The following is a 25,181-nucleotide window of genomic DNA, read 5'->3' as shown; positions in this document are numbered from 1 at the left end:
GAATTTGTTTTGTTTTGTTTTGTTTTGTTTTGTTTTGTTTTGTTTTTCGAGACAGGGTTTCTCTGTATAGCCTTGGCTGTCCTGGAACTCACTCTGTAGACCAAGCTGGCCTCGAACTCAGAAATCCGCCTGCCTCTGCTTCCCAAGTGCTGGGATTAAAGGCGTGTGCCACCACCGCCCGGCTGGTAGAAGAATTTTTAAGACAGTGTAACAGCCAGACTGTGGCACGGTTGCTGCTTACTGCTCTTAGTCAGATTTACAGTGACAAAAAGCAGAAAATGGAGCAGAAAGATGTGGAAAGCATGAAGTTTGACAAGGAAATGAGCTTAAAACCCAGCCACAGACAAAGCTGGTAAGGACAAAACATTTGTAATTATTAAAGAAATTATTTGTAATTATTAAGGATATTAGCACCATTAATGAGAAGCCACTTGCCTTGTCCCGAGGTAACAGGAAAAATCCTTTGAGGCAAAAACCCATCCGCTGAGTGCCCCAAAGTCTTTAATTTAAAAGAGAACATTAAGCAAAGAGAACTGAGCAAAGAGAACATTAAGACACCCTGCTCAGACAGGGACAGCTGGGCAAGTGTTTTTCCCAGGTGCAGCCTGCCAGGCACACAGAAGCTGTTGTTCCTGAGGTGCAGTGGGACCAGGATATATATTGCACTGGCAACAGAATCTGCAAAATATATAACATGAAACTAACAATACCAACTTAAGTCCTTAGCAGTAAATGATTACATTAGAAAATAAGGTCTTACATATCTCAGAGTCTCTCTCTCTCTGTCTCTCTCTCTCTCTCTCTCTCTCTCTCTCTCTCTCTCTCTCTCTCTCTCTCACTTAATGGGAAATGAAGGTCCAAATAAATGTGAAGGTGCAAGGACAGAAGATGTGACTGAGAGAAATTACAAAGCCAATGAACTTGAACATGGTAGAGAAAATTAATAAAGCAAAATGCTAGATCTTTGGGGGAAAAAACATCAACCACTCAAATCGGTATACCTCTAGTCAGTGACAGAGTTAAAACAGAAGATCCAAAATATCAACACAGCATGGGGCAGAGGCTCTCTCAAACAGACTCCCCACCCATTAAGAGGCAGATATGATTGTGCTATGAACAACTTCCAGTTTACATACACAGTGATTTAGATAAAATACACCCATTCCTCAAACCCACAAGCAATGTGAGCAGAGGTAACACGACTAGTGATGAATCTATGGCCATTAGAATTTGGATTGGTAGTTAAGAAGCTTGCAGAAAAGAACTTGCCAAACACATGTTTTCTCTGAAGCAACCACTCACTAAATTAACATTCATGCTTCACGTATTCATCCAGAAAATCAAAGAGGGTGAAATAGTTTCTAATTCTATTGTCCTGAAACCAAAACTAAACAAAGCAGTACAGAAAACTACGCCCAACTTCTCTCATCTTATAAATATCCCCTTAATAAAATATTCCATTGGATCCCGTGGAGAGAATATCTTGTTTATTGTATAGAGGCATCATATGTCAATTAAAAAGCTTATGGCTTAGGCAGGAAGTGGAGATGGGATATCTGGAAGGAGAAAGGATTCTGGGAGAAAGTCAGGTGGGGATTTGCCAGGAAGACGCATGGTACCTGAACACAGGTAACCAGGCAAGTGGCAAAATGTAGGTTAAAATAAATAAGTTGTCTTAAGTTAGGATTCTAGTCAGAGAAGAGCCTAGCTATATGGCCAAGGTATTTGTAAATAGATTTTGAGTCTGAGTCTTATTTCTGGGAGCATGGGGCTGGAAGGAAGAACTAGGACTTAACTTCAACAGAATCCAGCAATGTGCAAAAAGAACTGTATAATCCGATCTAGTGGGATTTATTACAAGAATGTAAGGCTGGGTCAGTATGTGAAAAGCAACTTAACCCACCATGTCAACAGGCTAAAGAAGAGAAACACATGGTTTAAGCCTCACATTCATTACTAATATCTTTTATTTGTTCTTTAACAATTGTATACATGTAAACAATGTATCTGATCTTATCTACCTCATCTATATTTCTCCTACTCCCTCAGGCACTCCAGAACCTTCATAGTGTGTGGTATGTGTGTGCATGTATGTATGTATGCATGTATGTGTGTGCATGTATGTGTATGTGTGTTTGTGTATGTGTGCATGTGTGTGTACGTATGTGCATGTATTGTGTGGTATGTGTGTGCATGTATGTATGTGTGCATGTATGTATATGTGTGTTTGTGTATGTGTGCATGTGTGTGTACGTATGTGCATGTATTGTGTTGTATGTGTGTGCATGTATGTATGTGTGCATGTATGTGTGTGGTATGTGTGTGCATGTATGTATATGTGTGTATGTGTGTGCATGTATGTGTATGTGTGTATGTGTGTGCATGTGTGTATGTGTGCATGTGTATGTGTGCATGTGTATGTGTGCATGTGTGCATGTGTGTGTGTATACATGTGTCCAGTCAGTGCTGCCTGCTGTGATGTTGACTAATCCAGTAACTCCCATAGCTGCTGGGAGTTCACGAGTTCAAACGGCCCTGTGACATGCAGAATACAGAACTGTATAGCTTTTGTCTTAATCCTTCATCTCATATTCTTTCCAACCCCCCTTCCCAGATTTCCCCTGAACCTGCCCTAGAGGGCGGTACAGATGTCCCACTTAGGGCTGAGGACTCAACAGTCATTTGTTCTAGTTGCGGGGTCTATCTCCGCAGTAAGTGCTGCACGCTGCAGAGAGGAGCTTCTTTGGCCACAGCTGAGAATAGTACTAACGTATGGTCAGTTTGACAACATGTTTGTTCCTCCCTAGAACCTGTGGCCTTCTGAGCCATGGGCTTTTGCCAAGGTCCATGGGACAAATTCAACCTTACATCCTCTCCTGTGGCACAGGCCTCAGATCCAGGCAGAAAGTAGTTGGCTACCTCTCTAACCTTTAGTCCCACTATTTTACCAACGGGTACAACTTCCCTGGCAGGCTGATATTGTAACACACTGATAAACCTCACCTCTTAATATATTATTTGGGTTTTAATACTATAATTTCATATTCAATTTCAAGTAGAAATGGCTGTGTTTTATTTTATTTCTTCTTATCCAAACTAACGGACTAACCTCAGGATTACAATGAAAAAAATTTTTTTTTGAGGTATAAATAATTCAAAAGCTATTTATAGTCCTAAATTCTAACAGTGTTTACGTTAGGCAGACATTCTAAAATACATTCTGAACACTGATCTATTTTTAAATTGTTGAAAGGGGTTTCACCAGCCACCTCACTAAAAGAAAGAAGAAAGAAGAAACTTGAGAATGCAAAAGGGTGTAAATTGTCGCCAGTCATTTGGACTCCTTCCTGCTAATAGCGCGGTGGCTTCTGTAAACTAAAGTCTCGTTTCTACGCTGGGTTTTCTCGGTTCGGGTGGATCTGTCTGCTTCCCTGCCTCACCTGCTTTAAATCCTAGCATTGGGAGGTTCCAGTCTCCGCAGGGGCCAACGCTAGATTGCTCCAGCCCCACCCTCCAGGTCCTCTACCGCAAGAGCCTAAAATTCTTTTGTAATTCAGTAGGATAAGCGCCTGGGCGCTGACTTGGCTCGCACGGGCTCCACCTCCTGAGACGCTCCTTCTGTACCACCAACACCCCTCCGCCCGGTGGTGGTCTGGCTGGTTATCCTAACTCTGGCTGACTGTGGCATCCTCCCTTTGCGCACTTTGTGGGTGCGGCAGACGCTAAGGCTGGACACATGTAAGTGGGTGGTGCCAGTGCGTGGGTGATGTAGGGGTACTGGGTGCTGCAGGCGCACGTGGGTGTTGCTGGCTCGTGGCTGCTGTAGGGGCGTGGGTGTTGCTGGCTCACGAGGCTGCTGCTGGCAAGTGGCAGCTATAGAGGCGTGGGTGCTGCGTGCAGCTGGCGGCAGATCAAGAGTCCCAACCCAAGAGAAGGAGGCAGTGTGCTTCCTGTCCCGACGCATAAAACCCCTGGAGGCCCTGGAAACTCCTAATATTGTCTGTGAGGTTCAAGGTTCCAAACAGGAAAGGAAATGATACTGAAGCCGCAGAACAAGGGTGGGGCTGGGAGGAGGGACGAGAAGGAGGGCTAAGATCTGGATGTAAAGTGAATAAATAAATTAATAAAAAAAAAAGATAAATAAATTGGCTATAAGTATTTATAACTTTAAAGGACAAACAAACAAAAAATAAAACCTGTGGCACAAGGGAAACTCCCAGAGCCCCTCTACAGAGGTTCCCAAGCCAGCCAGACCAGCAAGTCCTCTATCCAGCCATTAAAGCACCCAGCAGTCCTGTCCCCCATCACCCTCACCCAAGAAAGAAGACAACTGGACTTCTTAGAGGTGGAAAAATGAGGACAGGCCAGCATCCCTGGGGCATCCATGGCTGAGGTCAGACCCGCCCACATCCCTTTTAACAGCCCACATTGTGTCTGGTTTGTTTACTCAAAAGGGCATTAAGCAAACTGCAATCAATTACCAGGGTCTCACTGCCTAGAGGTATGCCTAGCCCCAGCGTGAAGAGAGGCAGGCCACCGTGACCTTCCTTGAGCTTCAAGAACCAGTCCTGTCTCCATCAACTAATGATCTCTGGATCCCACACCGTACATCGACTCCCCAGCTCCTTCAAATTCACTTCTACAGGAGTTCCAGTTCCCTGAGCCCCTGAGGCGGTGACGTTGAAATATTCCAACATTGTTCCAGAAAGTTCTGCAACCATGAGTTTCTTTTACTGCTCTTGTTTTGGTAGGGTTGGTTGGTGGTGGTTGTTTTTGTTGGGGTTTTTGTTTGTTTGTTTGTTTTTTGTTTTTCGAGGCAGGGTTTCTCTGTGTAGTCCTGGCTGTCCTGGAACTCACTCTGTAGACCAGACTGGCCTCGAACTCAGAAATCCACCTGCCTCTGCCTCCCAAGTGCTGGGATTAAAGGCGTGCGCCACCACCGCCTGGCAGTTGTTGTTTTCAAGAGGATAGGGTAGTGGTGGGAAAGCAGGGTCTCAGCCCAGGTTAGCCTCCAATTTACTGAGTAACCAAGGCTGGCCTTGAACTTCTGATCTTCCTCAAGCTCCCAAAGTCTGACCATACTCGTTCACTTTAGCCACGTTAGATACCTGACACACAAATACCTAGACAGACAAGAGCACAGCCTTTCGAGCAGTACTGTGGCACAAAATTGTGTGGAGACTGAGGGGGAGAAAAAGCTTTCTTTTTTTCTTTTAATATTCTGAACATCCCAAATTTAAAAATTAGATCCTGGAGGGATAGGGACAAGCTAGGAGGCTGAGGGCACCTCCCCTAAAGTCAATCCTGTTCCCCTGCGTTTCTGTCCACACCATTGCTGGCCTCAGTCTTTTCACCTTAATTCTTTCAAGACTGGGCTGACTTTCCCAGAAGGATGTGCTCAGGCTTGGATAGTTTTGTCCTACGATGTCATCCATTAGAAACCTGGCCCTCGGTGTGGGAGTGTTGACAGCTGGTGGCTTTGAGAGGTAGAGCCTGGGAGGAAATAATCAGGTCAGGGACATCGCCTTCGTGGGATGACTAATGTTGTCTTACAGCAGTGGGCTCTATGTGGTAGATGAGGGGTAATTCTCCTGGACCAGGTGGTTACAAAGCACTGGACTGGCTCCCCCACAGCCTCTGCCTTCCTTGCTGGTGCTCATACCCTAGCTGGTGTCCCTTCACCTTCTCCAAAGGATGTGAAAGGCCAGTGGCCCTGGTAAGGACACTGGGAGATAAACAAACCTCTTTATAAGGTACTCAGGTATTTGTTACAGCCACAGAAAATAGACTCCTTCCAGTGGCTCTAGGTATAAGTAGTATACAACTGAGAAGACAGAATACACTCAGGAAGATTCAGTTTCCAGTGGGTTGACTCGCCAGCCTTAATCCTGCTCTAAAGTCCTGAATCAGCCTTTGGTAGACTAGATACAACTCTACTCCCTGGCTCTTGAAATCTACATCATAGAACAGATATTCTCTCTCTCTCTCTCTCTCTCTCTCTCTCTCTCTCTCTCTCTCTCTCTCTGAACCTGTGGTGGGGCACCAGACTCCAAGGAAGATGTCATGCAGATCTGCTAGACTTCAGATTCTCCCTGACTTCCTCTTTGACTTTGCCAAAGGCCTCCTTCAAACAGCTGGTACCTCACTGAAGGCATACTCTTCAGGATCCCTCTAGTGGCCCACCCACATGTCCTCCATACATGCTCTCCCTATGAGAAATGACAGCAGGGTCGTTCAAGTGGCCTTAGTAAACACACCCTGAAGCCTGAAGACACTCAAACAGGAACCTGAACACACTTGTAGAAGGCACACTGGTTATAACTGGATCGCTAAGGTTATGTAAATATTTACATTTTATATCATGAGGAAGTGAGAGCTTGAAATCCATGTTGGCGAAAGGGTAAAATCAAGAGCCAATGCATTCTGTGCAAACAGTGCTCTCTATGCATTAGGCATGGAGTCTGGGCTCTAGCAGAGCCTCCTGACTGTTCAGGAGAGCCTCCTGGGAGCAGTCTGCAAGGACTTGGCTTGAGGATGCAGTCGGTGTAGAGCACCCATGGAAACCTAAGGACTTCTTTGATTTAGATTGTGTGTGTGTGTGTGTGTGTGTATGCATGTGTGTGTGTTCATGCACACATGTATATATGTATACACACGAATGCAGGCGCCCTCCAGAGGTCAAAGGTATCAGATTTTCTAGAGCTGGAGTTACAGGCCGTTGTGAAAGACCTACTGTGAGTGCTGAGAATTGAATTCAGGTCTGCAAGAGCTGTATGCACTCCAGCCCCTAAAGATGCATGGTTGCAAGGACACCCTCCACTTACTCAGCACCATGTGTACTGAATAAGACATTATAGGGAGACAAGGGAGAGTACCAGGTTAGGGGAGGAACCTGATCCCTCATTCTGCACATCCCTCATTCTCCCTGTACTAGTTCCTTCCCTCCTCCATGTGACCAAATGTCGCAGACCGCTCTGTCAATGTTGGAACCTGCACTGCCAAAAGCCTTGGGAGCTAAATTGTCAGAGCCCGCACTGCCCCAAGCAGCTCCAGTCTGCGGGTCGGGGTTCAGCAAGAGAGAGAGTAAGGACGAACGTGAAGAATGGAGACCGGACAGAGTGTGATTCAATCCTGTTTATTCTTCAGTCTCTCTTCTTCTCTCCAAGTCCCTTGTTCCTAGTACCAAGTCTCAGGTCCTAATCCTAGTTCCAGCTGTAATGAGTCTCAAGTCTTAGTCTCTTTCCCAGTTCCAAGTTCTAAGTCTCTTTCCCAGTCACTAGTCTTCTTCCAAGTTCAAGTCTTGAGTCTCAAGTACTCTTCCAAGTACAAGTATCTAATAATTTCTTCTGTCTGCCTCTCGCCTTTTATATGTCTCACTTCTAAGCCACACCTTTAAGTCACACCTTTAAGTCACACCTTTAAGTCTTATCTCTAAATTACACCTTTAAGTCACACCTTTTAGTCTCAACTCTAAATCACACCTTTAAGTCTCACACACCCAAGGGAAAACAAGATGTTATCAGAGTGTGCTCAGCTGTTGTGGGCTATTGTAAACAAGTCTCTTGTCAGGGTATATGTCTCAAGATGTCTGCAAGGATGATAGCCACCTTCTGTCGGCTCCCCACAACCAAACACTTGCTGAAGCAACTTGAAGGAGGAAAGATTTTGGCTCACAATCACATGATCGCATAGGGTCCATCATGGTGGGAATGTTTCTGAGTTAAGGTTTCTATTGCTGTGATAAAATACTATGACCAAAAGCAACCCGGGTAGGAAAGAGTTTATTTTGGCTTACAGCTCTCAGGTCACACTTGGTCACTGAGGGAAGTCAAGGCAGGACACTTTGGGAGGCTACAAAGCTAACAGCACATAAGAGGTTATGTGACATATATGGAGTCATTTGTCAAGTGACTATTAGAGGAGGAAGTGGGGCGGGATGAAGGAACCACATCAGAGAAGTACAAAGGAAAGGAAGACTGGGCTCCATATTGTAACTTCAAACTCCAATAGTGAAGGTGAGAACCTATTGCACAGAGCAGTGGTGGTGGTGGAGCACTAGGGGAATTGGGGGTGCATTAGCGAATAGGAAGATTCTAAGAGGAAGTAACAGGGGAACCAAGTTCTGGCTAAACCCACTAACAGGATTCTTGCTGAAGTCAGGTTCTGGTGACTGGACATTCCCTAGGGGTGGAACATGGAGGGTTAGGCAATCTCTCCATGCTGAAGCAAGAGAAACCAAGAAATCAAAGGTTTGCAGGCAACAGACCTCCCAAGAATATGGCCAATGTAGCCAGTGGCAGGCTCTGCCAAAGGATTAGTCTTGGAAAAGGATATTTCCTTTTTAATTTCCTGATTTTCCAGTTGCTGTATTAATAGATCACCTCATTGACCTCTTTCTCTCAGGACTGCCTGGGTCCCCTCCTTGTGAATATCAGGAGACATTATTAAAGTCTCCCTAGTGGTTAACCAAACCACATGAGAACAACTCAACCTCAAATTTGCAGCCCAAGTCCTCACCCTGAAGGTTGGCCATGGGGTCTATTCCTCAAAGCTGTTCACAGGTCTTACCTCTCCCAATACAGGACTCCTTTGATGCCCAGGGTTGACCAAGGGCTAATTAGTTTCTCCCCAGGAGAGACCTGAACCCCAGAATACATACACACACACCCCTAAGTGTTGACATTCAAACACACCCAACTTCTCTCAGATTATAGCTCAGAATAGATAGGCTCATTTCTCTGTGATGCAGCAAAGAAAAGCTTGAAAACAAGCGTGTCTTGACAGATTCCATCAGGAAAAAGAAAGCCCTCGTCAGTCTTCACTTCGTGTGAGCAGTTACCTCTGCTTTAAATGTCCCTCGATTGGAAACTGCTTTATCCCATTGGTGCCATGGAATTCTGTCTCCTGTTCTCCCAGATTAGACCTAGTCTAAATTTGCTTCCTGTTTTCAGAATAAGAGGGGTGGGAGAAGGGCATCTGTAAAACAATGAGGCTTCTGTTAGGAGCACAGCAGGTAGGGTTGGGGAGGTGCTGGGCTGGGAGGTGCAGGCAAAACAACCCCAGTTCAGGCCCCAGAACCCATATTAAAAGAGGCAGGTGTGATGTCATCTGCTTGTGATCCCAGTAGGGCAGCAGACACAGTTGGATACCTGGGGCTCACCAGCCAGTCAGCCTAGCCTGATTGGTGAGAACCAGATCCCATTGGAAGATCCTTTCTCAAAAACACAAGGTGATGGCACTTAGGGTAGAGTTCTAGCCTTTCAGTGCACACATATGCACACATAAGCAACATAGCTGGCTCTGAACTGAGTCTTTCCCTGACATATCCCGGCAAGAAATCATGCAGGGTGGAGGCAGGTGGGACACCCTGGCTCTTGAACTTTGAGGCAGATGGTCCCTCTCAGCCTAAGACAAGTTTGGTCTCTTTCCACCAGGTCTTGAGTTCTGAGAAGACACCCTTAGTAGATCAACCCTCAGACAGCCGAGCCATCTGATGGACCATGTGTAGACAGACTTCTTCTGGGTGTTCCTTCCAGCTCACCTGTGGCTCTGGTGGCTTTTCTTCTCTCATATCAGAAAACATGGCTCTGTTGCTTTTGTTGTTGTTGTAGTTGCGGTGAGAAAACACCATGATCAAAAGGGACTTAGAAGACAGTTCATTCTGGCTTACAGTTCCTGAGGGAGAGTCTATGGTGGTGGGTGGTGGGGGAGGCATAGCAGCAGGTGGCAGGAAGCTGGCCGATGACATGTTTTTCCACACACAGGAAGCAGAGAGTAAACTGGAAGTGGAATGAGGCCATAAACCCTCAGAGGCTGCCCCCAGTGATGTGTGTCCTCCAGCAAGGCTCCATCACCTAAAGGTTCCATGACTCCCCCAAACAGTACTGCACTGTGACCCAGTGCTCACAGTGATCAAGCACATGGAGCCTCAGGTGACTTATCAGTGTCATTTGCCAGAATCACTCCAGGTGCCAGGAATGATCAAGGTCACACAAACAGGAACTGCTGTTCTCAGCTTAAGACCAGTGGACGACATTTGACTAAAGCCAATGATTTGAGCTGAAGCCATAGAAAGCACATAGGACAGATGCCTCGGACAGATGATAGGTGAGACATAGATAATGGATAGATAGATAGATAGATAGATAGTAGAGTAGGAAGATCAATAATGGGTAGTTGGATGGTAGATAGACCAATAGACAGTATAGAGAATAATGAATAGATGATAAACAATCTAGGTAATTTATAGGTAGATGAGAGACAAGTAGACAATACATAGATCATAGATGACTAATGTAGGTCAGTAGTAGACGATAGGTTACATTGTATATTTTGTAGCCTACTTCTTTCAATCATTAAATTAAAGCATATGTTCCGTGTGTCTAATGTGGGGCCAGCACCATGCTGACCCAGAAATCAAAGGGGACATGAAGCAGGGTCTGATTCTCAGAACCACTTGGTTTGGGCTGTCCTTTATTAGATCAGTGTGTACCTTGTATTCAGTGACACCACTGGGTTTAGTGATTATAGGAACATCTGTTCCACCAAAATGGAGGCTGGGCGGTGTTTTGAAGTTATATTCAATGGTGATCCACATCTCCAGAGATCCTCCTGGTGTCCGGGTGTATCGGAATGCTGAGGTGTAGAACGGTGTGTTATGTATGCCAAACTATGTTTCCACAAAGTGCAGCAGCTGGAATTCAAGCCTAGTGAGACAACTGAGCACATCACTTCTATCTCGCCCTCAGATTTATACATGATGTGGGGCAAATGGGTCCTACTGTTGGTATCATCCCAGTGTTTCCGAATGTATTCCTCAGCATGAGCTAAAAGCCTGGCTCTGTACTGGGTTCCAGGAAGATGATGAGAAAAACAAACCAACCAAACAAACAAACAAAAAAAACAAAACAAACAAAAAAATCAGCCCCAGTCTGTGATAGTGAGAACTTGACAAAAAGAACAGTGACTAGAGCACACTGTAGCGGGAGCTAATAGCTCCTTAATGATAATAACCAGGAAGAAGTTTATTGGACCAGTGTGCAGAACCACAGACGCTGAGGCGTTCCACACTGGACATCATCAGGCTAGAAAGCTAGAGAGGCTAATAACAGCTCAGCCCAGGAAGCTGGGAGCTTCAGACACGGCTCTGAGATGCAAGCTGGTGTTTGATGCTCCTTGAGGGTTTGGGGCTCCATAAGCAGCAGAACCTGAAAGTCTGGTGTCCAAGGATAGCAGCTAAGAAAAACGCACCATGCCAAGAAACAGAGGGAGGCAGAGGGAAGGCAGGCTGACATCAAAACTACTTACCATATACCCTTCTCTGAAAGCTTAGCAACGGGACCATACCTCTTAAGAAGGGACTGGGCAGGCTCCCTGAGGAGATGTTAGAACTGAAACCTGTAGGCTCGAAGATAGGAAAGAAGGAAGCCAGTGTTTCTGGATGATAGAGCAGGGTGTACAAATGCCCCGGGAAGAACTGGAACGCTCCATTGTAGCTGAGGAGCAGACACTAGAGAGAAGAGCTGAGGACGCCCAGCAAGGTTGGAAGAACGAACCAGGCCAAGATTTCAGAATGTGATGGCAGGTGGACACCTATTGAGCAGAAAGCAGTATGGTCACTGTGTCTATGACAGGACAGAGATGGACACGAGTGGGTACAAGGTACCTGTCAGGAGGCAGGGTATTGTAGCCCAGGCTATGAAAGTAAGAGGAGTGGATTCTGGGGCGTCATGGTATAAGAAAGGGAACTTGTGGTTGAGACAGGTCAAGGGTGACACTGATTTGTCTCCTTGGGCAAGTTGCTATGCTTTATGTTAGCTGGAGGATACTGGGGAACCTCAGGAAAGAGTGGGTGCTTTGGATCCAGGATGTTGGAAGCCCCAGTTGTAGCACTACAGGAAGTTGAAGACTCTGCTATGTAACATGAGAAGGATGGAGGTTAGAGGACTCCATCACCGTGGGAGAGTTCTTCCTAAGGGGTAAGCTAGTTGCTTCCTTTATAACCCTAACCCATGCTCCACAGATACACTTCTTCCCATCCTAGTGCATGTCTAAGATGGCCAGAGAACAGCATGCGTGTTAAGTTTGAGCAGCACTCGTGTCCCAGAAACCAAACAGGAGGCACAAACTTAAAGACATCCAGCATGTGCAGGCTACTGGAGTGTAGGGAAGGTCTCCAAGAAGGGGAAAGAGGTAGAGATGATGGTGGTATATGCCCGTCATTCCAACCCTCTGAGCCTGAGATAGGAAGATCACAAGGACAAGGTCAGTCTGGGCAGTAAGTGACATCCTGTCTCAAAACAACAAAACATTGATTAGGGAGATGGCACATGGCCTCTGAGCTATGTGCGAGCACACACACACACACACACACACACACACACACACACACACAAAACATTGGTTAGTGCTTGTTGCATACAGGACCTGACTTTGAGTTCCAGGACCCACATCAAAAACAAAACCTGCTGGATGGGCATGGTGGTATCCAGGAAGATTGAGACAGAGGATCCCACGGACTTGATGCTCAGTCAGTCTAGTCCAATCAGGAAGCTCCTGGTTCAGTGAGAGACTCTACCTCAAAAAAATAAGGTGGAAAGCCAGGCATGGTGGCACACTCCTTTAATCCCAGTACTTGGGAGACAGAGGATAGTGGGTCTCTGTGAGTTTGAGGCCAGCCTGGTCTCCATAGAGAGTTCCAGGACAGCCAGGGCTATATAATAGAAAGACCCTGTGACAAAAAGCAATAAATTAATTAATTTTTTAAGGTGGAGAGTGATAGCAGACACCGGGTGTTGACTACTGGCCTCCACACACATGCATGGACATCACACACATGTGCACAAACAGAAATACATATACAAGTATACAGTATAGAACACTGAGGGGGGAGAGGGAGAGAGAAAAGGAGAGGGGGAGGGAGACTGAGAGGAAAAGAGAGACAGAGAGAGAGAGAGAGAGAGAGAGAGAGAGAGAGAGAGAGAGAGAGAGAGAGATAGAACGAGCAAGAGCAAAGCGAAACACCCTGTAGGGCATTGTGACTGTAGCCACATGACTACAAACAGCTGCAAAGGATACAGGGAAACACAATCTTCCCTCTGCATGGCCACTAGACAGGAATCGCCCATAGAAAACAGTGTGGGTAATAATAGACTACTGACCTTCTTCCTTCCCTTGTAATTTCTGAATACAAGTGCTCTACGGAAAGTAACAGTTCAGATCCTGTGGTGACTTAGACAGTCTCCCATTTCACGACGTCCCCACAGTTCATCAGCAACTCGCAGCGAATTCTAAATCAATCCCTCCACTCCATCTATGCCTCTCCAACATTCCCTAAGTTTAAAAATATTACTGACTAAAATAAAGCATATTGTACACTAAACGTTGGTACTGAATTTGCTAATTTTTATGAGATATATATCAATTAAGAATGTTTAACACAATAATTAGCACACCGCCATACTGTTGGCAGTGAGTCAGTGCGATTCTCCATGGCAGGACTTCTTGAAATGCGTCTATTTTAGCCCCATTTCTGCTCCCTGTTTCTACACCAATGAGGCGCTCTCCCCTCAGCCACTCCATCTGCTCATTGGAATTTTGTTTTCAGAAACCATGGCAACACGTGTTTTGCCATAACACAGAGCGAGCGGATTCATTCCAGCTTCTCTGGGAGGCATGAAGCCTTCTGCAAAACACAAAAGCAATGAAAATACGGGAAGAAGTAATCGTAAGAAAACCACAGACATTTTATGATCAACCGGCTTCCTCAAACAGCACCTAGCAGGACTTTATCAAGGGTGCACTTTGAGCCTTCCGTGGTGTTGAGTTCGTTCCGTAGTCTGCACTCTCAGTATCAGGACATAATTATAGTCTGTCTGTGAGGAGGGAGGTCCTGTCTCATGTTGCTATACCCTCCAGAGCCGCCTGCCTCTCTATCCACTCCTCTCTCATCTACCTCAAGCCAGTCCACAAGGGGTGTGGCACGTCTAGACGTACCTGCTCTGTTGAAGGGCTGGCGTGCGTGCGTGCGTGCATGCGTGCCTGCGTGCGGCGTGTCTGAATCCATGTATGTGCCCATGCTCACTGACATAAACAGTTCTCTTGTTTCTTCTTTGAGTGTCTGGTTTTTGGTAACTGTCTTTGTGTTGCCCGTGCCCTGGACTGCTCGCCACCTGACCCTACCTGCCCTTGGGGGTTGGAGGTGAGTGAGGTGGCAGAGTGTTGACTTTCAGAGTCAACAACACAGACTCCAGGAGCAAGTGAGAAACGCCACAGCAAGCTCATCTGAGCTCTGCTGCAAGCTCCTTTAATACCCTCCACGGGCGCCCCATTGGTCCCAAGAAAGCATCGCTTCTAAACAACAGTTCCTGATTGGCTGGCATTGTCTGCACCAGCAATCCTTGGTTTCTCAGGCAGTCTTCAAATAGGTCCTCCTGCAGGAGATGCTTTTGTGGCTGCGTAGCCCTGGGCGTTTACATAGAGGTGGACCTGCAGTTCCTGCTACATCCATGTCCATTGAACATGCATCAGCCTGTCTGTGTGTGTGTGTGTGTGTGTGTGTGTGTGTGTGTGTGTGTGTGTGTGTGTGGTGTATGCATGCGTGCTGTATGCATGTGAGCATGTGTGTATACAGGTGTGCTCATCCATGCAAGTGTGTGTAAAGGCCAGAGGTTGATGTCAAGACACTGTCCTTCTGTCCTTCTGTGTGTACATGGGGGTACAATTATTTTTTTCAATCAGCTCTGCTTTGGACATATTATTATTCTAAAACTCTCCCTCTGGATGGACAGATACTCTCTTCCTCCTCCTCCTTCTCTTCCTCCTCCTCCTCCTCCTCTTCCTCCTCCTCCTCCTTGTCCTCCTCTTCCTCATCTTCCTCCTCCTCTTCCTCATCTTCCTCCTCCTCTTCCTCATCTTCCTCCTCCTCTTCTTCCTCCTCCTTTTCTTCTTTCTCTTCCTTCTTCTTCTAGATTTATTTATGTATGTATTCGAGTACACTGTAGCTGTCTTCAGACACACCAGAAGAGGGCACTGGATCCCATTACAGATGGTTGTGAGCCACCATGTGGTTGCTGGGAATTGAACTCAGAACCTCTGGAAGAGCAGTCAGTGCTTTAACCTCTGAGCCATCTCTCCAGCTTCCCCTCTGGATATTCCTGCATCTAAATATTCAAGCACATGCCAATTATTTCCATAGACTAAGTTTACAGGATTAGAGAATCAAGGAAGGCGTAGGCTGTCAAGTGAGTGGCTGCCATCCACATGGTTGGGCTAACTTATATTCACTTCAGCAGAGTGCACCCCACCAGTTCTAGACACTCTTACATGACTAGCTGATTCTTCAGAGTTGGGTTTTTTTTAAGCAAAAAAAAAAAAAAAAAAAAAAAAAAAAAGAATAAAGCTATGGGACAAAGTGACATAGTATATTTTTCTCAATAATTTTATATTTTCCATATATGTAGATGGGGATAGAAGGTTTAGTTGGACCATGAGGGCAGAACCCTAATTTGATGGAGACCGTAGGAAGAGGAAGATATCAGAGTTCTTCTCTGTCTCTTTCTCTCTCTGTCTCCATATATGAGAAAGGGACATGTGAGGATAAGACCAGAAAATAGGAATCTGGGCTCAACAATTCCACTAGGCCAGCTCTCCAGTGGACCCTGGGTCTCAGTCTGTCTCCACTGCCAAAGCTGGGTGACAGAGGTCTGTAGCCACCCGAGCTTCAGAGACTCTAATTTAACTGATTAAAAATACAAAACTAAAACCAAACCAAAACACAACCAACTAGCACTCTTGGGGCCTTGTACACAGACAACAGCAGACACTCTGCAAAATGCAGAACACTGATCAACATTCACTATCTTTTCAGAGGGAAAAATTCTGATCAAGGAACTTTACAAATTGTAAAGGCTCTCTGTGGTGGCCAAAACCACCCAGAAGCCCTCTTGACTGTGCATGTGTTGAGATTTGAGGGGGGGCTGAATTACCTCTGAGGCACAGAACATGGCAGTACCCACACCATTCTGTGGGTGTGTGGGTGGGAGGGTGTGCATTAGTGTACTCACGCTGGGGAGTATATGGGTCAGGCTGTGAATGTGTGTGATGTGCACGAGCGTGTGGGAGGTGTGACATGAACAGTGCGTGAGTATGGGAGATGAGTGTGTCCTGCGTGTACAAGAGTATAATCGGGGTGGGCATGGGGCGTGAGAGTGTGGAATGTGGGGATGAATGTGTAGAGTGTGAGAGTGTTGAGGTTTGTGTGGAAGGAGCATGTAGGAATGGCACATTTGTTTGTGCAGACTGTGAGGGATTCTGGGAGCATGGAGAGTTTTAAGTCCTCCAGTCTAGTGACTCGGTCAGAGAGCCAAGAGAAGAGCTGATGAATTTCTTGCTTGACACACAGTCAGGCGGATCCTAGAATTAAGTAGGCTCCAGGCCCATGTTCTTTCCTTTAGTTATCTACAGTGGTCCTGCTGTGTCACTGCTGCTTACAGATTCCTCATCGTGCAAGTGATTCAAGATGGAACCAAGGTCCTTCAGAGATGGCATCCACTAGAAGGAAGAGAACACTGAACCAAGATGAAGAGTTAAAAAAAAAAAAAAAGTTACAGGTGAGATGGTATTCAAACTGACACCTGACCCGTGACAATAACAGTGGGTACGAGCTGAAGGCAAACATCAAATACCTACGCGGCAGGAGTCAAGAAAGATGTCAACTAGAACAGAAAGCAGATGGAGGGATAAGGCCAGAGGATACACCAGAGTGGATGGATGTGTCCAGAAAATCCAAGCTGCTGGGAGCTCCAACAGGGTGTGGACAATGTGCTCGGGGCTGAAAGAACTGAAGAAGATGCAGGAGGACGTGGCGGGAGTGTAGCTGGAAATGAGAGGAATCAGAAACAAACTTCCTCTGGCTTGAGTCCTTGCTCTCCGAGCCTGGGATAAAGAAAAGTCCAAGGGGCGCAATGGAGACCCCGTACCATCTCCCGGAAAGCCAGGGGCGGACAGCCAGCGAGGTGAACTCAAACTGGGTCCTGTCCAATCAGCAACACAGGCGACAGGAAACAGAGCCGGTTGAGCTCTCCCCAGTGCTGTACTTGGGAGCATAATATGGTTACCATTTTTGAAGTAGAAGGATAAACGACTCCTATAAGTTTAAGATTGCTCTATGGGTGGCAAGCTTCAGGTCACGTAGCAAGACCCTGTCTCAAAAGACTATACAGGGAAAAAATGTTGAACTAAATGTGGTGTTGCCCACCTATAATTCCAGTTCTCAGGAGGCTGAGGCAGGTTTGAGGCCAGCTGAGGTACATAGCAAGACTGTCTCAAAAGAATAGTAACATAATAATAACAGGATTATTATAATAATGAATTTTTTAATAAGGAGTCCCAATAGTCCAGCAGCCTCAAGCTTTGGCTATGAAGTCTACAAACAGTCCATGAAGACAGCAGTATTCAGGTGAGGTGAGGCTTTGTTAGAGCACCTACCTACCACACATCAGACCCAAAACCAGGACTATGAAAAAAAATTCTTTTTCAGAGTAGATGGCTCAGATAGCAAGCATAATGATCAGAGTTCAGATCCCCAGAATCCACAAAAATTCTAGGAGTATATGTTACATTCACATACAAACCACACACTATCACACACATACACACATCACATACACACCACACACACATTTAGACCCATACACACACACATACACACATCACATACACACCATACACACACATACATCATACACACCACACACACTCACACACCACACACACTCACATACACAGGACACACACACACATATACACATAAACACACAGACCTCACACAACACACACACAATTAATTAAAAATAAATAAATAAATAAATAAAGCTTAGCTCCCAATACCCACTTCTCCAAGAGATCTAATACGCTCTTCTGGCCTTTGGGACACCATCAACACACACGGCATACACACACACTCACACACACACACACCTGTGTGCACTAATTAATGATAATAATAATGGCTGGAAATGGCTCATCGGTTAAGATCACTTGTTGCTCTTGGGAGAACAGGAGTTAGGTTCCCAGCACCTGTATGACAGCTCACAACTATCTGTAACCCCAGCTCCAGAGGGTTTGTTCTGGCCTCCTTGTATAATGCACATACATGATGCACAGACATACATGAAAGTGAAACATCCATACACATAAAATAAAAATAAATCTAATGATAATAACATTAATAATAAATGTATTTTAAAAGAAAACGGGAGGGAGCCATGATCCTGAATTTGGTGATGATTTCCTAACTATGAAGGAAAAATGCTACATGCAAAAGAAAACAGGTAAGCTGAATCTCATCAAAATTCAAAGCTGATACTTACTAAATGACTCTATGAACAGAGTGAAAATGTATCTCAAAATGGGGGAGAGCATTTGTCACCTGTATATCGAGAAGGGATACAGAGAAAAACTCTACAAAGCACTCCTGTAGGTCAACTGCAGCAGCACAGTTATACCTGGGAAAGGTCTTCTCAGACACCGCTGCAAAAGTCACATACATGTAAATGTCCATGTACATGGAATACAGTCAGCATCACTAACAATCAGGGATACATTAGTCAAAACCACTTAAGGTAATATCTCCTACCCACAAGAATGGTCAAGATCCGCACGGTAGCAAAAGGTTAAAGTGTTGCTGAGGATGCAGAGAAACGTGAGCCACTGTGAAAAAACAGCATGGCAGCCCCTCAAAATAGCCCGAACACAGAACTGGGCACTAGGGGCACAGGTCTTTTATCCCAGCACTCAGAAGACAGAGGCAGCAGATTTCTGAGTTTGAGGTTACCTACAGATCAAATTCCATGATAGTCAGGGCTATATACACAGGGTTTCTCTGTCTTGAAGAACAAAAATAACAACAATAAAACACATACACATATAAATTACTTGTTGCAATTAGTTAATTCTTTGTTTTTGTTTTTCGAGACAGGGTCTCTGTATAGCCTTGGCTGTCTGGAATTCACTGTGTAGACCAGGCAGGCCTCAAACTCACAGAGATCCACCTGCCTCTGCCTCCTGTGTGCTGGGATTAAAGGCGTACACCACCACCCAGCTGTTGCAATTAATTTAATTCCACTTCTGGATATATACCCAGAACTGCTGAAATCAGGACTTCCAAGAGACTCTCACGCCCATATACACACCCACGTTGCTTGCAACTGCCTGCTGGCAGAAGGATCGCAGTGTTCACTGGTAGAGTAATGAACCAACAAGATGAGGAAGCGCCACAAAAGGGGACGTTATTCAGCGTTTGTAACTAGGCTGGAGGCCTGACGGAGTTGGTTAGAGTGCTGGCCGAGCACGAAGGCCCTGGGTTCAGTACCCAGCACTACATGAAGCCAAGGAGGATGCATACTCCTGTAATCCCAACCCTTGGGAGGGGGAGGCAGGAAGAGCAAAGGTCCAAGTTCTTATCTGGCTACTTTGTGAATCTGAGGCTAGCCTGGGATACAGAGAAAACACTGTGTCAACAAAAATTCATAACATACAAAACAAGAATAAAGTAAATAAAATGGCTGCCAGGAAACTGGAGAGTCGTTCGATCACAAGGAGAAGGCAGCGCTCTGAGGTGGGTGTGGACCGAAGCTATGGAAGACGAGAGCGTATTCAGTGAACTACTACAAATGCTTAAAGGTCGGTTGTCAGCTCTGTTTGCTCTACACATTAAATTCCAAATGAATTCCAGGAGAGAACCAAGAGAAGAAAACAACTGGGAACCTTCCAGCGCCTGGTTCTGGCTGTGTCTCTGCTCTGGTTCCCCGGTCCATGAAATAGCCATGTCTCTAGTTGGTTTCTCCTGCTTTCTGCTCAGGTAATTAATTCTAAGACTCCTACAGAGATTACACACTCTGGACAATGGGGTGCCATCTTACCTCTGAAATGAGGTGGTTCCTCAAGAAAAACAAGTTAGTACATCAAGAGGAGAGAAAGACCACAGCTCCAAAGTTCTCCCTGGTGTTGGGTGTCTGCTCTGTCCCCCTAGTAGATAAAACAACAGCTTTATTTACAGTGAGTTGATTGAATTAAGGATGTAAAACTGGATATAAGCTCCCCCAAATTAACCTGAAATATTAGAAAAAAAAATGTTTTCCCTGGAAACTATAGACTATAATGTTGTAGTGACTAAGAGACTGAGCCGGGGAAAACATTTTAGCACATCTGCAAGTTGGCACAACCTGAACCCTTCTTGGTAACCATAGTAACCACTGGTATGTGGGTAAAAATGAAACAAAGGCATTAACTTTTAATGCTTGTGTAGCTAGTTTAATCAGTCTTTGCCTGAGCCTCAGACATTTCTGCAAAAAGGAAAAAAAAATTAAAGGAAGAAGAGAATCAGAGAATTTAAATGAGAACCATATTAATTTAAAAAACAAAATCACGGAAGCACTGAATAATTGAAACTAATGTTTCAACCAGTAGTATGGAGTCTGAAGTTTTCTAGGGAGGTCTGACTCCTGTCGGACATAGATGAGGAGTGTATGAACAAGAACGGATGGGGTGGTGTGTAATGAATTAAAGCTATGCTTCTTCTGCCTTGAAATAGTTTAAATCTAACCAATACTGTGGGCTTTTTTTTTTTTTTTTTTAGGAGAGAAGGAGACTTTTTTTTTTTTATGTGTGTGGGTGTTTTGTCTGCACGTATGTCTGTGCACACATGCATGCAGTTCCTGAGGAGGCCAGAGAGGACATGAAGTCTCCCTGGGAATGAGGTGGTTGTGACCCACTGTGTGGCTGTCAGATACTCTGCAAGGTCAGCCAGTGCTCCCAACTGCTAAGCCCTCTCACCCAAAAGAAAGATTTTGTTATTAAAACAAAACAAAAAGCAAGCAAAAAAAAAAAAAAAAAAACCAACAACCCTCACTGCCCAATGGCCTCTACCCCAGAAGCACTTGCTTTAAAATGTAACAGACAGCGCTAACACTAAGTACCATCGTAGTTCCCAAGCTGGGCACAGGGAGCATGTATCAATGATTTTCTTCCCCTTTAATTAATTGTACATCTGCATTAAATACCTTTCATGACTGAGATTTATTCTAGATGAAATTTTATTTTAGAAGAACAAGTAGTTCCCTAATTCCAAACACAAGGATTGAGCTTAGGGTGACATGGAGCAGGAGAGAAGACACTCTAGCCTGTACTGAGTGTTGATTCTCAGACCACCCCTGCCCCCATGGAGGCTTGTTAAAACACCTACTGCCGGGTGGCACCATGGAGTTCCTGATCCAGAAGATCTGGGCATCACTGATACTGACGCTGCTTCAGGGAGCATACTTCTGGAGCCTGTATCCTGAGCCGTTCACTGCCACTGGCATCTGCTCTGCCATCATCGTTTGCTCTACTGTTTCATTGTGTTGGGTCACATTGATTAAATGCTACACTGGGCTAGCTTCTATTTTCCAAGAAAGGGTGCTTTTGAGGTTTATTTAAATGTAATTGGTAAAAATTGTCTATGTTTAAGCTGTGCAATGCCGTCTTTTGATGGGTGTATAATGTACATTCTGAAATAACTGCCTGTCATCGCATCCATTGCTTCTTGTGGTTGCTGTGTCTTTGTCTGTGGTAAGAACATCTAAGATAGCCTCCCTCAGCCAAGTTCAAATGCACACTGTCCAGCAGCGCCAGCTACAGACAGACATCTGGACATTAGGTATCCAGGATGGGATGCACTCATCTTGCATAGCTGAAACTGGACCGCCTTCAGTCCCAACCTCATCCCTCCTTGAGCCCAGTACATTTTGATTGCTATACAACCAAGGTCACGTGTCCTTTCTGTCTGGCTCATTTAAGTTAGCACAGTGCTCTCCACACTTAGCCATGGCTTCATACATGGAATGGTTTTTCTCCATTTTCAGGTCTGAGTAATATTCCACGGGATATTTTCTCGTGCAGTCATCACATACATTGACACACAAGTCTATACCCCAGCTATGGAAATAACGCTGTAAGTGAACACAGGTTGCAGGGATCAGATCCCCAAATTTATTTTCCTGGAACTTTCAGGGTCACATAACAATTTTTTTTTTTTTTTTAACGTTGTAAGGACTCTTCACACTGTTTTCTATGATGGTATAATGGTGCGGAAAAGTTGGTTTCCTCACCAACATCTGCCATGGTCTGTCCCCATCAGGGTCACTCCCTCTGTGGCCTCAAAAAGAAAGAAATCTCATTAGATGCATTTTTCTACATGTATTAGGATGACCACCAGTGTTATTTACCCTCTGTGGTGTGTTGATGCCTATTGACTGGTGTATGATGAGACATCTTTGTAGTCCTGAGACATGGTCCTTTCAGCCCTGACAATGGTCCTTTTAATATCTTATTGAATTGTTGGTTGGTATTTTGTTGTGGATTTTTGCATCTGTGTGTGTCAAAGATATAGGCCTTTGGCTTTCTTTTATTGTTGTGTCTTTGTCTAACTTTAGTATCAGGATGATGCTGGCCTTATAAAATTTGGAAATATTTATTTTTATGTTTTATCATTCGGTTTGATGGGTTGTATTTCTAGGAATGTATACATTTTGTGTATATTATCTGGTTTGTTAGTTCGTAACTGTCATAGTGTTTTATGATGGTTGTTGGCATTTTTGTTATAATGGTTGTTTATAATCTCATCTGTGTGCCCTTCCTCTCCCATGCCTTCAATCTCAACCTCTCTTTTAGATGTTTGTCAATTTTGTCTATTCAAAAAATTAACTTGGGGCCAAAGAGATAGATCAGCTGTTGAGAGTGTCGCTGCTCCTATAGAGAAGTGTGGTTCTTAGCTCACACCCATCTGTAACTCCATTTCTAAAGGGTTTGACAGCCTTTTCTGACCTCCACAGGCACCCCTACACATGTGCACACACATGTGCATGCACACACATGTGCATGCACACACACAAACATGCACACACGTACATGCATGTACGAGCACGCATAAATAAAAATAAAATTTTTTTTTTATGAACTCAAATCTGGCACTAAGGCTCATGCTTTTGATCCCAGCACTTGGGAGGCTGGAGGATTGCCATGAGTTCAAGGCAGACCAGGGCTCTGTGGTTAAGTTCTAAACTAACACAAGCTACGTATAAGATTGTCTCTACAACCAGTCAATCATGCTTTTCTTGCCTATGATTACCTTGTCAGTCTCTAATTCCTTTATTTTTGTTCTGGTCTTTCTTTCTGTGTGATAACCTAAGGCTTACTTCATATTGATTTTCTGGTTGTGCCCTATGTAAAGCCAGGTTATTTATTCCAGAAGTTTCCCTTTTTTCTTAGCATAGGCAGAAGTCACTGGTAATTCCCCTCTCTGAAGTTACATCCTTTAAGCTGTGGTTTCATTTTTGCTCACCTCATACTAATTTTTATTTCCTTCCGGAGTTCTACGCTTAGGATGCCCTAAAGTCTGTTGCCCACCTTTGAGAGCCTCCCTCCTGATGGTGATCTCAGGTTTCTACTTTGACCAGAAAAAAATATGATAATGTATTTGATCTTCTCTTTGTTCTTATTTTTGTTGAAACAGTGTCTCACTCTGTAGCCCAGGATGACCTAGAATGTGCTGCATAGCCCAGGCTGACCTTAAACTTGCAACAACCCTCCTGTATCACACTCACAAGTGTTGGGAGTGCCCATCACCAGCATTCAATCTTCTTAAATTTGTTACCAAAAACAATACTTTGGCATATGATCTGTCCTACAATTTGCATCTGAGCTGTGTATCTAAGAAGAATACACATTCTACAGTTTGCATCCAAGCTGTGTATCTAGAAGGATACACATTCGGCTGCTGTTGGGGGAAATCTCTGTGTGTCAGATCTGTTGGGCTAAGTGTTACAGTGTTATTCAAGTTCTTATTGATTTTTTTTTTTTTTTTTGCCTCGTTGATGTATCCATTTGAAAGCGAGGTGTTAAAGACTACTACTGTGAGTGTACTGTTGTCTGTGTGCTCCTTCAATTCTGCTGATATGCTTGTTTTATACATTTCTGTACTGTCACAGTGAGTACATATGCCTGTACTCTTCTTTCTTTCACAAGTTGGCCGTGGTCAAATGACCGCTGTGTCTTATGGTGGTTTTTTACTTAAAGTCTGCTTTGCATAAGTACAGCCATTCCTGCTCCTGCTTGCATGGAAAGTCTTCCCCATTCAGCCTAGATGTCCTCAGAGCTGATGTGTGTATGTATGGTGTGTGTGTGTGTGTGTGTGTGTGTGTGTGTGTGTGTGTGTGTGTGTGTCTGTTTCTCATTGATTACAATATTCTAGTCTTTCCCCTTACAGGATTTCTGCTCAGAAATCTGCTGATAGCCTTGTGAAGGTTCTGACGCATGTGACAGGAATCTTCTCTCTTGGTAATTTCTAAATTCTGTCTAACTTTTAATAAATTGATAATTATATATCTTAATGTAATCTGATTTTAAGAACGTTGAATTCACAAGCTTTGATGCCCATATCTTTCTCAATAGTTGGGGATTTATCATTTGGAAGCTATTATTTCTTCAAACAAGCTTTCTTCTGATCTCTCTTTCCCTTTTCCCTTTTTGTGGAACCCAGAATGTCCACGCCAGCCTCACACTGGGAAGTCTCAGACATCCTGTAAATTCCCTTCACTCTTTTTTATTCTGATTTTTCCCCCCTGACTAAAGGGATAACTTCAAGTGGCTTTTCTCAAGATTACAGAATCATTTTCCTGCTTAATCAAGCCTGCTGTTGGAATTCTATCACGTTTCTAAACTTACTTCTTGAGCTAGAACCCCAAAAGTTCTAGCTAACACTCTTTCTCTCTCTTTTCCTTTCTTTCTTTCTTTCTTTCTTTCTTTCTTTCTTTCTTCTCTCTCTCTCTCCCTCTCCTCTCCCTTTCCCCTCCTCCTCCCTCTTAGGTTTCTACTTCTCTGTTGAACTTCTCATTTTGTCCACGGAGTGTGCTTTCACCATGTCTCCTCTGTGTTCCCTCATAGCTCACTGACGTTTCTGATTTTCCGTGTTCTTGAAACCTTGTGTTGCTACCTTCACATCTGAAAAGCAGGCATGTCCAGTTGTTACTGAATGGCTTTGGGCTTTGAAAGAGACAGGCTTCCACTAGTCACCTGAGCTAGAAATTCTGGGAGTCCCTCTGGTCTTTTCTGTGGCTCTATCCCTTTGGTTCACAGTTGGGAAA

General features: G+C 44.6%; 1 pseudogene; it reads right to left on the bottom strand.

The window, feature by feature from the left end:
• Positions 1–3,553: 3,553 nt before the first annotated feature.
• The window catches only part of LOC117713766 (uncharacterized), a 54,952-nt pseudogene continuing 33,324 nt past the window's right edge, over positions 3,554–25,181 (bottom strand).

Source organism: Arvicanthis niloticus, chromosome 8 (assembly GCF_011762505.2).
Source record: "Arvicanthis niloticus isolate mArvNil1 chromosome 8, mArvNil1.pat.X, whole genome shotgun sequence".
In the NCBI taxonomy this organism is placed as follows: domain Eukaryota; kingdom Metazoa; phylum Chordata; class Mammalia; order Rodentia; family Muridae; genus Arvicanthis; species Arvicanthis niloticus.
Note: the sequence above shows the minus strand (reverse complement) of the source record. Positions and strands in the feature narration are given on the sequence as shown.